General features: G+C 40.2%; 1 protein-coding gene and 1 non-coding gene across 16 annotated transcripts in view; one reads left to right on the top strand and one right to left on the bottom strand.

The window, feature by feature from the left end:
- Positions 1–13,468, bottom strand: part of CELF1 (CUGBP Elav-like family member 1) — a 66,717-nt gene that overhangs the window by 37,021 nt on the left and 16,228 nt on the right. The window lies entirely within an intron of this gene.
- TRNAT-CGU (transfer RNA threonine (anticodon CGU)) lies at positions 893–966 on the top strand. Its single transcript has one exon. It is a non-coding gene; the product is annotated as a tRNA-Thr (tRNA).

The following is a 13,468-nucleotide window of genomic DNA, read 5'->3' as shown; positions in this document are numbered from 1 at the left end:
CCTGCCTGAGAAAAGCGGCTGCTGGCTCTGGTTTTCCCTCTCACCTAATTGGGAGAAAAGTCTTGAGAATGATAAGATTAAACTCTCTGCTCAGCTCTGTGAAACAATTTCAACATGTGATATATGTCCCTTCAAAGAGTTGCATACCTCACCTCAAGGACTTTCTGCTTCGGTTGTTTGAAGAGCAACATAATTGGTTTGGGTTGTTTCTATAACGTGATAAGTGAGTCTCACAGACCGTGCCAAAAACACTGCTACTCCCTTGTATACTTATCAATAAAAACCTCCAGTCGGCTTTATTCTGGGCTCCAGTCTTTCATGACTGTGAGACCCCTGACCTTCTGAGATTTAAACTGCATTAAGTCTCTGTATGTTTCTTTCTTAAAACTTAACCCAAAGCCACCCCTTCTCGTACCCTCACTGCCTGTGTTGCGCTGGACGCGACGGGTATCTGTATACTCTATTGTGTGCTCTCCGCCAAAAGTCTAGTTTCCAATCCAGTACCATATATTTGACCCCCTTTACTCACTCTGCCCTCATCCCAATCCCTTCCCCCTCTAGTAAAACCATTCTCTTAAGGTTCACTAAGAGTTACCTTACTAACAATTGTTAGTAAGTGCCCTCAACACCTTGAAAAACTATGTTGATATAAAGCAGGAACTAATGAAGAATTGAATAACTATGCAGATTAGGGTTTTCAAACATTTTTAAAAGCAGAAGTGTTTTTTCCCTAAACATAAAAGTGAAGCTATTCAGGTTGAAGATAGAGGAGGGCAAGGTAGGTCCCACCTGTTTACCCATCCTTGCCCTCAGGGTAACCCTAACCCTTGGTCTCCTGGGAAATATGAAAACAGGCCTGGAATTCAAAACAATAATTTACAGATTTAAGGGTGGCCTGTTAGCTCAGCTGGTTAGAGCGCGATGCTCGTGACACCAGGGTTGCTGGTTCGATCCCCGCATGGGCCAGTGTGAGCTGTGCCCTCCACAACTAGATTGAAGACAACTACTTGACTTGGAGTTGATGGGTCCTGGAAAAACAAACGTAAATAAAAGTTTTAAAAATATATTTTACAGATTTTATATCCAGCTTTGAGATGAACAGTTTTTGAACAGATTTTTCTGCCTTATAGAATCTAACAGATTACCACAAACCAAGGAACTTAAGATTCCATCAGTGGTAATGTGTGTATCCTCGAATCAATGGAATATGGTATTTAAAATTTGTAAACCTCATCCCCTGAAAGTAGGGGAAAATGTCCACATATTTACAAAGGGATAATAATTATAAGAGCTAACATTTTCTGAGCATTTACTGTATTCCATGTGATGTCTTGGGTGCTTTCTATTTAATCCTCATACCTAACCTATCCTTATTTACAGATGAGAAAAGACACAAGAAATGAACTCTCAAGAGCACCTGAATCCAGGTAATGAAGGGGCTGTAATATAAGGTCAGACATTTTAACCCTTGGATAAAAGGTCAACTCAGGTTAAAAACTGTACAAGCAAGATCATGCACACAAACCACAGAAAAGGCTGTTTAAACGACGAGGGCCAGAAAGTTGAGTCTGACCGTTTTTCTAAGGCAAATCTTGTTAAGTGGGTAAATGTCCAAACTCTCAACTGTCAGGCGAGATGCAATTAAGAGTAGTGAAGCCAGGTGGCTCAGGCGGTTGTTGCGCCGGGCTCCAAATGCCAAGGTCTCCAGTTCGATTCCCACATGGGCCAGTGAGCTGCGCCCTCTACAGCCAATATTGTGAACAACAGCTCTCCCTGGAGCTGGGCTGCCATGCGCTGCTGTGTGCCTCGAGGAGCGGCCAGCAGCCATCGTGGGCAGCCAGCAGCCGGTGAGAGCTGCCGACCAGCGACCAACTAACTGCCTCAGCCGGAGGGAGCACAAGGCTCCTAATACCAACATGAGCCAGGGAGCTGTGTCCTACACAACTAGACTGAGAAACAATGGCTTGACCAGGAGTGTGGGGGTCGGGGGCAGAAGAAGGGGAAACAAAAACAAAAAAACTCCCTCTCCCAAAAAAGAGTAGTGAAAACTTCCTGCTGTTACTCAGATGTGTGACTCTAAGCAAGTTAATTAACATCTCTAAGTGTCACTTTCCTCACCTATAAAAAAAGGCTTAATTACGTATCTGAAAAGCACCAAATGGATGCCCAGAATTCAATCAAGCCACTGTACAAATTTCTAACTGGAAGAAAGTGACAAATAAAAATATCTTGGGGAAACTGCTCTTTTTAAACAGTCTGTTAAACTTGAGACCTCTTTCAATGCCCTTCCTTCCTTCCTTCTTTTCCTCCTGCTGTGTTTCCCCGAAAATAAGACCTAGCTGGACAATCACCTCTAATCTTTTGGAGCAAAAATTAATGTAAGACCGGGTATCACATCATATCATATAATACTGGGTCTCATTTTACTATAAGACCACGTAAAATATAATACCGGGTCTTATATTAATTTTTGCTCCAAAAGACGCATTAGAGCTGACTGTCTGGCTAGGTCTTATTTTCAGGGAAACAGGGTATCATATGGCCTGCTCAATAAGAAGGCTGGGCTTCCTACTTTGGAAAACTGCATGTCCTCCCACTCCCATACCCTGGAAAGCCAAGTGACCAGATAAAAGGATCAACTGGGAAGCTTTCCAGGTTAGCCTGGCTTATCCCAATGCAAAAATCCACCAGGGACTGGTGCTAAAACCCAGTAGTTTGCCTGGAGTAGTCAATCTGTCTTCCTTGGGAAGCTGTAGTGGGGAAGTAACAGTTACCACCAGATTCCAATCCAGGATCCTGGGCACACACATCACAACTAATAGGGTAGAATCTACCTCAAGGCTAGTGCATTAAATGAAATAAAATTTGGAAAAAGCACTCAGCAACAAATAGGTGGACCCATGACTGAATGACCAGAGAGAAACTATTTAACCACTAACTGTTTTTTGCTCATCTGTAAAATGGGGGTGACTAGGTGGATTAAACAAATACACTGCAGCACAGAGTAAATTCCCTTCTAGTCCCATCATTCCCAGAAAAACTCCTTCCACTGTAATAACCTGCTCGGTGTGGGACAGCCCAAGTCGTATGCTGCACCAGGCTCAGTTCTGGCTTGTCTTGGTCAGCAGGGATAGAACTGAACACTTTCTCTGTGGAGTGTACAAAAAAAGAAAAAATTGTGACACTTGCTCGGCGACTACTCTTTCCATTATTCAGGCTTAAGTTTGGGGCTTCTAACTCTTTACTGACTTAGTCATCTATGTTTGTCCTCTCCCTGATCCTAGAAGAGTTTATAAACAGATCTCAATCTCATCTTCTCCACCAGCCAGTATGCTCATCCTTTCTTTGGTGTCAACAATTTTCCCCAGCTTTTAAAAGAAACTGGTGAAAAACACACGTAAAATTTACCATCTTAACCATTTTTAAGTGCACAGTTCAGTATTGTTGTGCAATGTGGCAACTATTTTAAAACCTTTCCATCATGTTTCTCAGTCTGAGACCATCAGATAGATCTCTTTAAAGTCCACAGATGGGTTTAGGGGAAATGGGAGATCTATGAACCCTATATTTTTTTGCTCAACTGTGTGAAGATGGACACTGGACATTTCCTGAAGAGAGAACCCAAAGCCTTCATCTGATTCTCTAAGTGACTCATGACCACTGCTAGAATGGTGTCCCCCTTTGACTCTCTCTGCTGCAACATAACAAAACAGGCAGTATCTTAGACAAACGCCAGACCTGATGCCATGTGTGTGATCTTCAGTGAGTCACTTTTCTGGGCCTCAGTTTCCTCATCTATAAAACTAGACCACAGGACTAGAGTAATCCAGACTATCATTAAATCATCTAAAAACATTAATTGTTTTCTCCAAATTGTTTTAAAAGTAATCCAAGGTCTAGTTCAATCCCTACCATATATGAGATACACCTGGAAGAAACTATGTGTGAACCTCATTTCTAAATTTTTGTTAATAAATACCAAATGCTACCATTTTGTGAATGAGTAACAAGTCCCTCCTTCTTTTCTGTTTATATCCCAGGACACCTGGAATAAAGATAACATATCAGGCCTTCAATTGTTGAACTGGAATTCCCTAGTTTACTCTAATTTATAAAATTTCCATTACTATTTAAATTAAGATATCTACACATAAGTATTTGTACTATTTAGTAAAACATGTCTTTTTCCCCTTTAATGTGTGGATATTAGGGTAAAAGCAACATTGTAAGCAGCCCCCCCTTTAATTTTTATTAAGAGTTTATTTGAGCCAAACTGATGACATATGCTGGGGAGAAAGATCTCAAATGCCCCACAGTAGCCGCCTTTTTTAATAGAAGTAGATTTATTACTACTTATTCCCCTTTAATTATTCTACTTCTTCAACTTAAAAAAATTTACCTGTTTATTCATTTTTACATAAAATCACATTGTGGGTTAACTCCTACAAAACTTTTTATCTATGCATATATTAAGATGCATACACACTCAAAAACACATTATCAAATTAAATGTACTGTATATTCTATTGCATAACCTACTTTTTTCACTTAACAATTATAAACATTTTCTTATGAGCAGCCCATATTTAAGAATCAGCATCAGAACTGGCCTCAAGTCTGACTTTGCCAACAGCATCCTTCCTATATGTCACAACCAATAAACGTAACACCTATTTTACAAAGCCATTGTAATTATTAAATCCTCTGAAATTGCTACAAAAAAAGCGGTACACTAACGCTGGCTGGGGGTGGATGAGTTCGTTGCCTCTTTGTTCTCCTTCGTTTCTCTCATATGCCATCTATCTCATCTCCTGTTTAGTTAGATGATCTTTCCTTATGACTACACACACCTAAACAACAGGTCATCTCACCTGAGCGACCATCCCATTTTTGGAGGTGCTCAGGTGAGGCAGATAGGGAATGCAAAACACATTTTTTAAAAATCCCTTCTCCTACTTCCTTCTAAAATGCCTATACCCTCAAAGTAGTTCTCAAATAGCTCTCTACTGGGGGTTGGGGGTGGAGTGTAGGAATTGCATTCTGTTTTAGCTCCTCCAGTTTCCTTGGCAGCATTGTCAGAACTGGGCAACAAACTGCTGGATGCAGCAGTAGCAATTTACATATGGTAGCTAAGCTAACGTGCAGCTCTCTCTGGAGAGAATTGCTAACTCTTCTATGTATCTTCCTAATGTGAACCCAATATCCAGGCATATAAAAGTTAAATATCTGCCTAGTGGCTTCTATTTTCATAGACACAGGGAACCATGCACAGAAGTCAGAGGCAGCAAAGGTTCCCCATTGTTTGAAAGAAGTGGGGGCTCTAAAGACACAGAGGGGACCTTACCTACAGGGACTGAGACACCGGACAATGCACCTAATCCACACACGAGGGCTCACTCATTCTCCTTTGCCATAATATTCATGTATCACTTGCTCAAATTTGGCATGTTCTAAGACCACCAGTTCCGCCTTCGTATCATTGCCCTGCCATAAGGCCAAATCTGTTTCAGCTAGTGAGTCACTACTGCTCCTCTCTCCAACTGCATTTTGATTTCAGCCCACTTGTGCAGCTCATCAGGGCTACACCATATGTTAGTACCATGTAGGCAGAATGTGACTAATTTTTTTCTAAAACACTGTCAGTTACTTTTAAAATTACCTTATAATCTTGATGTCTCTGAAGAATCATTTCTATAATACATAACCTCCTGGAAATGACTTTGTAATTATTTTTCTGACTGCTCAAAGGAGATTCTTTAGCATTTTCACTTCCATTTTCAGATGAGGGAACTAAAGTGAAAAGAACGAATTAAGTGACCCAGGTTCCACAACCAGCCAGTGAGACTTGTATTTTCTGGAGTCACAGCACACCATTTGGTAAAATGTTGTTTGTTTTTTTTTTTGGGGGGGGGCTTAAAATATTACTTTGCTTTTATTTTCTGAGGTGATTATTAAACATTAGCTGTAAGGTCTACTTGGAATTTAAAGGCTAATTCTGATGACTAAATGGTCTCATGATATCCATCTGAATAGTTTTAAGAGCAAAGGACTGAATGAGCCATGGACCACAAACGTTTTTCTGATTGGTAGAGATCATAAATGGGTAAAACTAACATTTTGAAAGTAAGGGAGAGAGACGTGCAGATTCAACTGTCATCACCAAATTCAAATAAAATAAAGTAAAATAAAAAAAAAAAGGAGGGGCTGCTCCTGCCAACTCTAGGTAACTTTCCTCTTCTCTGGCAATAATGGCTGCTAGGTTTGATAATGAAGCTTATCTTGAGGTTTCTTAAATCTTCCATTTCAGGTCATTTTAGGAACTATCTGGAGTGGCAGTTTGCCATTGCATCGAGGCTTTTCTGATCACGAATAGTATTCTTCAATGGGTAATATCACTTGCCAAATATAAAAGAGGATCTTAAATATCTTACCAATATTGAAAACTACATATGCCCCTTGAATCCAGTAATTCCAGTTCTAGAAATATAGCCTTCAAATAAACTTGTACCTGATGTACACAGGGTATGCCAAGGGGCATTCATAAGAACATTGTTTATAACAGCAAAAACTGGACACATATATGCCCATCACTTGGGTGCTAGTTAAATACATTACAGTATAGCTATATAAGAGAACACTCTGAGCTAGTAGAGAGAGTAAAGGCAGTTCCAACCACTACTAAGAATTGATCAGGAGGACATATTTATGTAATAAGAAAGGAACTACATGTAGCTTGTATTTAAACAGAATATTTCTGGAAGGATAAAGAAAAACCTGCTAACAAGGTTGCAGATGTGAAATACTGGCTGAATTGTTCACACATGGATGTATTACCTAGTCTACAGAAACTTTTTTTTAAAGAAAACTCTTGAAGAAACTATGAGGGACAAAGTAAATTCCCATCTCATGCTCTATCTACCGAAACAAACACTTTGTTTTTGTAATTTTTCTGCTTTGCCCGGAACTTTTATGTGGTAACAGCCACTGTCCAGGTGAACCAGCAATACACCACATGTCAGCTGGGTAACTACATTACACCATTTGAAGTTACCCTAGCAACTCAACTGATGTTCATGCAGCTTGGACTGCAAACCTTACAACTGGCCTATTTTCAAAGTTTGGAGCTATTTTCAATCACTCAGCTGTAGATCTATGTGTACATTTTCTTCAATCAACCTTTCCTGCCAGGCAGAGAGCACCATTAGCTGGATTCCAGTAAGGAAGGCAAAGGGACACGGTGAGATAATATGCCAAAATAAGTTCTATAAATACAGCTTTTGGCCTAATAGCTCAAAAAAGAATCAAAACAAATTCAAGCTTAAAGAGAAAAGCCTTCCAGTCCTGCAGTATCTTACCTGAAGGCTCTAGGGAACAGAAGAATCTAGGGATCTGGAATCCTGTTTCTCACACCATCGCGTGTCTCCCTCTCCCTAATCTCAGGGGGATGTTAAGATCAAATTGCAGCTATCACTCCAGGTCAGCATCTCCTCCCTCTTCCTTTATCTTAGCCCTCACACTACCCAACACATCAGTGTCCCTGCATTGAGCTCACCTCACCCCGCAGGCACACATGCCCGACACATACAACACACAGCTCCCCCCAGCACCGAGCATCTAACTTCTATTATCTCCGAAACCCTTCACTCAGCAGCCAAGAACCCTGCCTGGACCATCTGCCCCAACCTCACCCCACACACATGGGCACTCAAGCAGGAGGCTTCCATATGGCCTTTTCTCAGGAGGTTTACCCTGTTTTGTTGAAAAGCAGGAAACTTTATACAATCTCTTTCTGTTCTTAATGTCATAATCCTACAAAACCAGAAAAGATTTTTTTTTTTCTATGGAGATGCTTCCTGAAATAGAGTATGTGCAGAAAGTACAAAAATTACACCTCTGCTTCAGCCAATCAGGGAGTCTTCTGACATAGCTTGATTCATCCCAAAGGATGCGCAACCCTAGGGCAAACTCTAAATCTCTCTTTAATGCTGTCACTTTTTTAAAAAGTTACTTCAATTATCATGCTTTCATCACGCTCAAATTGTCCTTCTAAAAGTGCTTCTCACATTTAAATACCCATTTATATGATCTCCATCACCTCCTTCAATTCATTCCTAAAAAAAAAATCCACTGTTCCACAAAATTAAACTTGTCAGTGCTTTGATTTCATTTTTACAAAACAAGCTCTTTATAAAATGGGAGCTCTATCAATCAAAACCGCATGTAGAGAACATCCACTTATTATAAACCTAGAAGGTACATGAGGCCCAAACCCTGTCCTTAATGAGTTTATAGTCTCATTCAGAAGACATGACTTACACAGAAACAAAAACACAGGACAGCATACATCCAAGGGAAAGCACATATGGCAAAGGACAATCTGCCTTCAATGTGAGAGAGACTAAAATATCTCAGGAGAGCTGATTCTTATTTCCCTGTCTAAATCAAACTTTTGTGCTATTCAATCACATTGCCTAAGACAGAATAACATTTTGCTACCTTCTACTGAAATTACTCAGCCTACCAGTAATTCTCCCATCATCATTTCTTTTGAACAGATCTCAGTTACCTTGTTACACTCACACGAATCATAGTTAATGGATTAGGCAAAACTTGCTAGTCCTCCCTTCCCATGCTTCCCCTGTGAGGGCATCTCTTGAGGATGTGAAGTGAGGGAACAAGAGTCAGAGAAGCCGGGCGGCCAGATGGCTCAGTTGGTTAGAGTGCGACCTCTGAATAACAGGGTTGCCGGTTCGATTCCCACATGGGCCAGTGAGCTGCGCCCTCCACAACTAGACTGAAGGACAACGACCTGGAGCTGATGGGCCCAGGAGAAACACACTGTTCCTCAATATTCCCCAATAAAAAAAAAAAAAATCAAAAAAAAAAAAGAGAAGCTAAAATTAATTTGGCTTTCAGTATCTTCAATAAACGGCTGGCATTAGCAGAGATAAACTAGGAATTTGGAGGATACTCCATGGATTTGTTATTTGCCTTGCAGCTCTTTATCATCAATAAAAGAATTACTTGACAGTGGACTGCAAAACTGACCTAAAATGAAACTGGGTTAGACTAATTCATGATTCAATAATCCCAAATAATATCCGAATGTGTTAATAAAATAATAGACAAATATTCACTACAATATAGCCTCCATTCAGACTCTGGAGTCACACCACTGTGTTCTAATCCCAGTTTTGCCCGCTAACTAGCCAAGTAACTTTGGGTAAATTGTTGGCTTTCTTCACACCAGTTTCCTCCTCTGGAAAATGGTTATAGTAATAGTATCTACCTCATAGGGTGTTTGTTTGAATTAAAGGATTTACATATGTACAGCATTTAGAGCAGGGCCTGGCACATGAAAGTGTTTCCATCTCATTATTATTCCATGGTCAAAGGCTGGTGCCTATGGTGAGACAGGCTGAGTACCATAAAGTCTTATTCTCTGACAAGATGATTATTTCTCTTCAAAATGGGAGTACCTAAGATAATATAGAAATATGTCCTATTAGAAGGAGGGCGAGGGAAGTAAGAAGGGAATGACTGGCTGACAGGCCTTCGACCTCCAACGAGACGTGTTAGCTCCAGTGTAAGTATAACGTTCATTATGAAATACTGAACTACTTGTTCTAAGAGTACTTATTTATTTATAATCATCTACTTACTACCCTCATCATACCAAAAAGGATTTGTAGCTTTGAAATGCATATAATGAAAAAATATAAACTAATAAAATGAGACCAGGGAAACTGTAAATTTCTTCAAAAGATCAAGAAAGGAACGCTGGAATAGATGTGCCAGTCACAGTATCCTGTACTGAGGCTGAGCTGTAAAAATCAACGAGCTGCCACTGAGTTTAATCTCCAATGACAGCCTCTCCAGAGGGTGTACAATGATTCATGGTATAAATGGGAAAACAGTAGGATGGTAAAATGAGATGGACACTAAGAATTGCCAAGAAGGGGAAGGTGAAGCCTATTTAATGCCACACTTAACAGAATTTTAGAAAGTCATTAAGTATGCAGGACCCATGAGAGACTCAGCACCAGGTCTTAGGCTCTAAACAAACACATACAACAGAAGCCAACAACGGGCAAGTGGTAGAATAGATTCCTAAGTACTCAGAGTCAGAACACATCAGCAAATGGTTGCTCGGAACCCTACTACACAGCCCCAGGAAGAAGCTGCCTCAGTGAATGTGTTTCTCCAGCATTTAAAGTCCTTTTCTCTCCTCATCGGCCACAGTCACAAATATGTGCAGAGAACTGTCTCATCCCTACTCAGCTGACAAGTTCTATTCCCAACTCTGCATGCTTATGACTCATGGGGGTGGGGGAGGGGAATAAAAGAAAGTATAAAACAAAGAAATAAAATTGAATTTAGACTGAAGTTGATCAAGAGTGAGAGATTCATTTCTGTCTAATCAGAATATCTCATAACAAATGAAAATCTCCTTTAAAAACATAGTAACAGACCAAATACTATTTGGAATTAGCCTGAAATCTGTCTACATGTCATGTCCCCTACTATTCCTTAAATAGACATGACACCAAAACACACTGCAAGCCCTCTAAGGCCAAACTTTACAAAGCACTCTGAATCAGTGCAAACAGAGCACTGGCCACTGCAAAGCCCAAAGCCAACAGGGCATTTCCCACAATTCCTTTCCCAGCAAACAGCCAGGCCCCTACCGCACCCTCCTCCAAAAAGTTGTGTACAAAATAATTTCTTAAAGGCGTAGAGGTGTCTCAGCCTCTTTACTCAAATTTACATCAGCAAATTTGTGTGCCAGGAAAGGAATTAATTTCCACCTCTAAGAACTGATTTCCGTGACCAGTAAAAAACAAAAGGGGAAGAAATAACACTAATGAGATTAAGTTTCTAAGAGACCCCAAAGACCATTTCTGACACTATGTTTACCAGCTGGACATCCTTTTTCTAAAACAAATTTTGTTAAATATAAATCTTGCCTCCTCACCCCATCCCGGAGACTCTAAACCACTGTCTACAATTCATAACTGACAAACAAAACGAAACAAAACAGACAAACAGGTCACCTCTTTAACTCGAAAACCTGAGTCCTCCACAGAAATGTACACAGACAGACAGATGGACCCACGAAAGAACAGAGCCCTGGGCAGCCCAGAACCAGTATGGGTGCACAGGGCAGCCACACAGCCTAGCTAGTGGGCTGCTCCTGCTGTTGCTGTACAAATATAGAAAGCTGAAAAGTGGAACAGCAGCTTCAGCAGAACAGATTCTGCTCCGCGCTCAGAGAGGGAGGAGCAGGGGCCTGAACAGCTTTACCCATACATGGTTGCTGAAAGGGGGCCATTCGTGAAAGCCCAGTTATCTCACACACATGCACGCTGTTCACATGCTCCAGACAAAAACCAGAAACACACAGGCTGGTACTTGAAGAAAGGTTTGAGAGATTCTATTACAGTCAAGGAACTTCCCAATGATTTTGGTCACAGCAAGAATCCCTCAGCCACGGGAAACAGATAAGACACTGTAAAAACTTTACTAGGTGAGATTCTTAGCAGATCGGCAGTAGTCTTTAAGCTAAATTTATCATTTAAATTCTGGAATTTAACACACAAAAACAGTTATTTCCCATCTGTGTCAATGATCCTAACCTGTACTGGCCCTTTGCTGTTTTCAGAATGAAGGTCTCATCCCAACTCTCAGACTGTATTTTGGGGTCTTTTTTATTTTTTCTGGTTGGTACAAGTGATTAAAAATTCTAATATGGTATTTTAAACATATTTCCCAGGATGCTGGCTTACATAATCAGAAGCCAAATATTTATATTCCAAAAATTACTTTGCTTAGAATAATTCATTCAGATTCATCTCAATGTGAAACATATGAAAAACTTAATTTCTAAGCAGAATAGACCCTCCAAGATGAGAAATGCACTGCCAACTGGCTTAAATGGTTCTGTGCTTTAGCTCTTAAGTAACCAACCAAGTACTTACTGCACAGTGTATATTTTTCTTCAGTATTGTACAGGCTGTGGAACAAACATAAGCCACGCCATCAATGACCTCCAATACTTATAATCTAGTTCTTGGATAAGAATAACACAAGATAATAAACGCTGGTAGTATATAACTAGAGCTGAAGTATGGGGTACAGACTATAAATGCTACGCAAAATAACGGGAGAGACTGAGGCCAGACAGGCCAGGACCTTCCAGGGGTCCCACGTGCCAGCACTCTCACTAAGTAAGGGCACCTGCAGTGAGCTTAAACGTCAGGATATAGGGTCTGGACCACATTATTTCTAAAGTCCCTCCATTCCTGAAATCCTTGAGTCTGTCATTTAAAATGTAAAGTAACTTAAAGTTAAAATGTTTCACAGTTGTATGAAATTCATACCACACTGCTTATGGAAGCAAAATCAGTTTTTGCCGACTTCAGGAAAAATATATTCTAAAGAAAGATAAAAAATAAACTGAGACCGTAACTCAGCATCCACTCTAACATCTCTCGTAACACTTTCAGGAAAACATTCTTCCATCTCAGAAATCTCTGCCTAGCCTTTTGAGGAAATTTTACACCACCATTAAAAGAAAAACAAACACACCTGCCACAGGGAAACAAAATGGTGGAGCTAAAAGTGTTGGTGCTGTTATACTCTGAGATCCTCAACTACAAAACACGCTAAGTCATGCAGCCAGGAAGGGGGGCTCCAGAGAACAGAGCACTGCTCAGCTCCTTTCCATCACTGAGCTACCACGTGTATGTGTGCAGTCCCAAGCTCCTGGGGCACAAATACACAGATCTACTAGGCAGCCCCTTAACAGCAGGCTTTCCCTGACACATTAAGAAAACCATTCAAATTCTTAACGTATAATTGGTCCACCATAATTACTTACTATAATACATTTTACCAGCAAATTAACCACTTGAAATTTTGAAATTTTCTCTTGGCCCCTTGTAAGTAATGCAGTACTAAGAAAGGGTGCTTAATGAAAGCAAACTTGACCTTTCAACCCTACTACCTATTACAGATGTCCTACTGCAGGCAGAGCCCTGTCCACACTGCAGGATTCTTACAGTAGAGGCACTAAGAACACATCCCACAAAACACAGGCATGCAAGTGTTCAAAATTGATTAAAAACCTCGTAACTGTGTATAGTGGCTTATATATTTAATTTTTCTGAGCAGCCCTGTTATTGCAACTTTGATTTCCCAAAGAGTTGCTTATTGTGAATTGATATGCTACGTTTTTGGGTAATATCAGAGCTTTAATGACCTGTTATGTACTTTATTAAGGTTATTTATGGTATGTGAAGGCAACTAAGTAAAAATAAAGAACACAATGTAAAATACCACAATTGTATATACCAAGGCTGATTACTCAAAGTATAATCTCAAAATCAAAACAGCTATGAACACACAGTATAGCCTTTGGCAAGTTATTTCTCCTCTCTGGACCTGTTTCCTCAAGTGAAAAATGGTA

The sequence above is a fragment of the Rhinolophus ferrumequinum genome, chromosome 11, assembly GCF_004115265.2.
Source record: "Rhinolophus ferrumequinum isolate MPI-CBG mRhiFer1 chromosome 11, mRhiFer1_v1.p, whole genome shotgun sequence".
Taxonomy (NCBI): Eukaryota; Metazoa; Chordata; class Mammalia; order Chiroptera; family Rhinolophidae; genus Rhinolophus; species Rhinolophus ferrumequinum.
The sequence above is the reverse complement of the archived record's forward strand: the minus strand, read 5'-3'. Positions and strand labels throughout refer to the sequence as shown.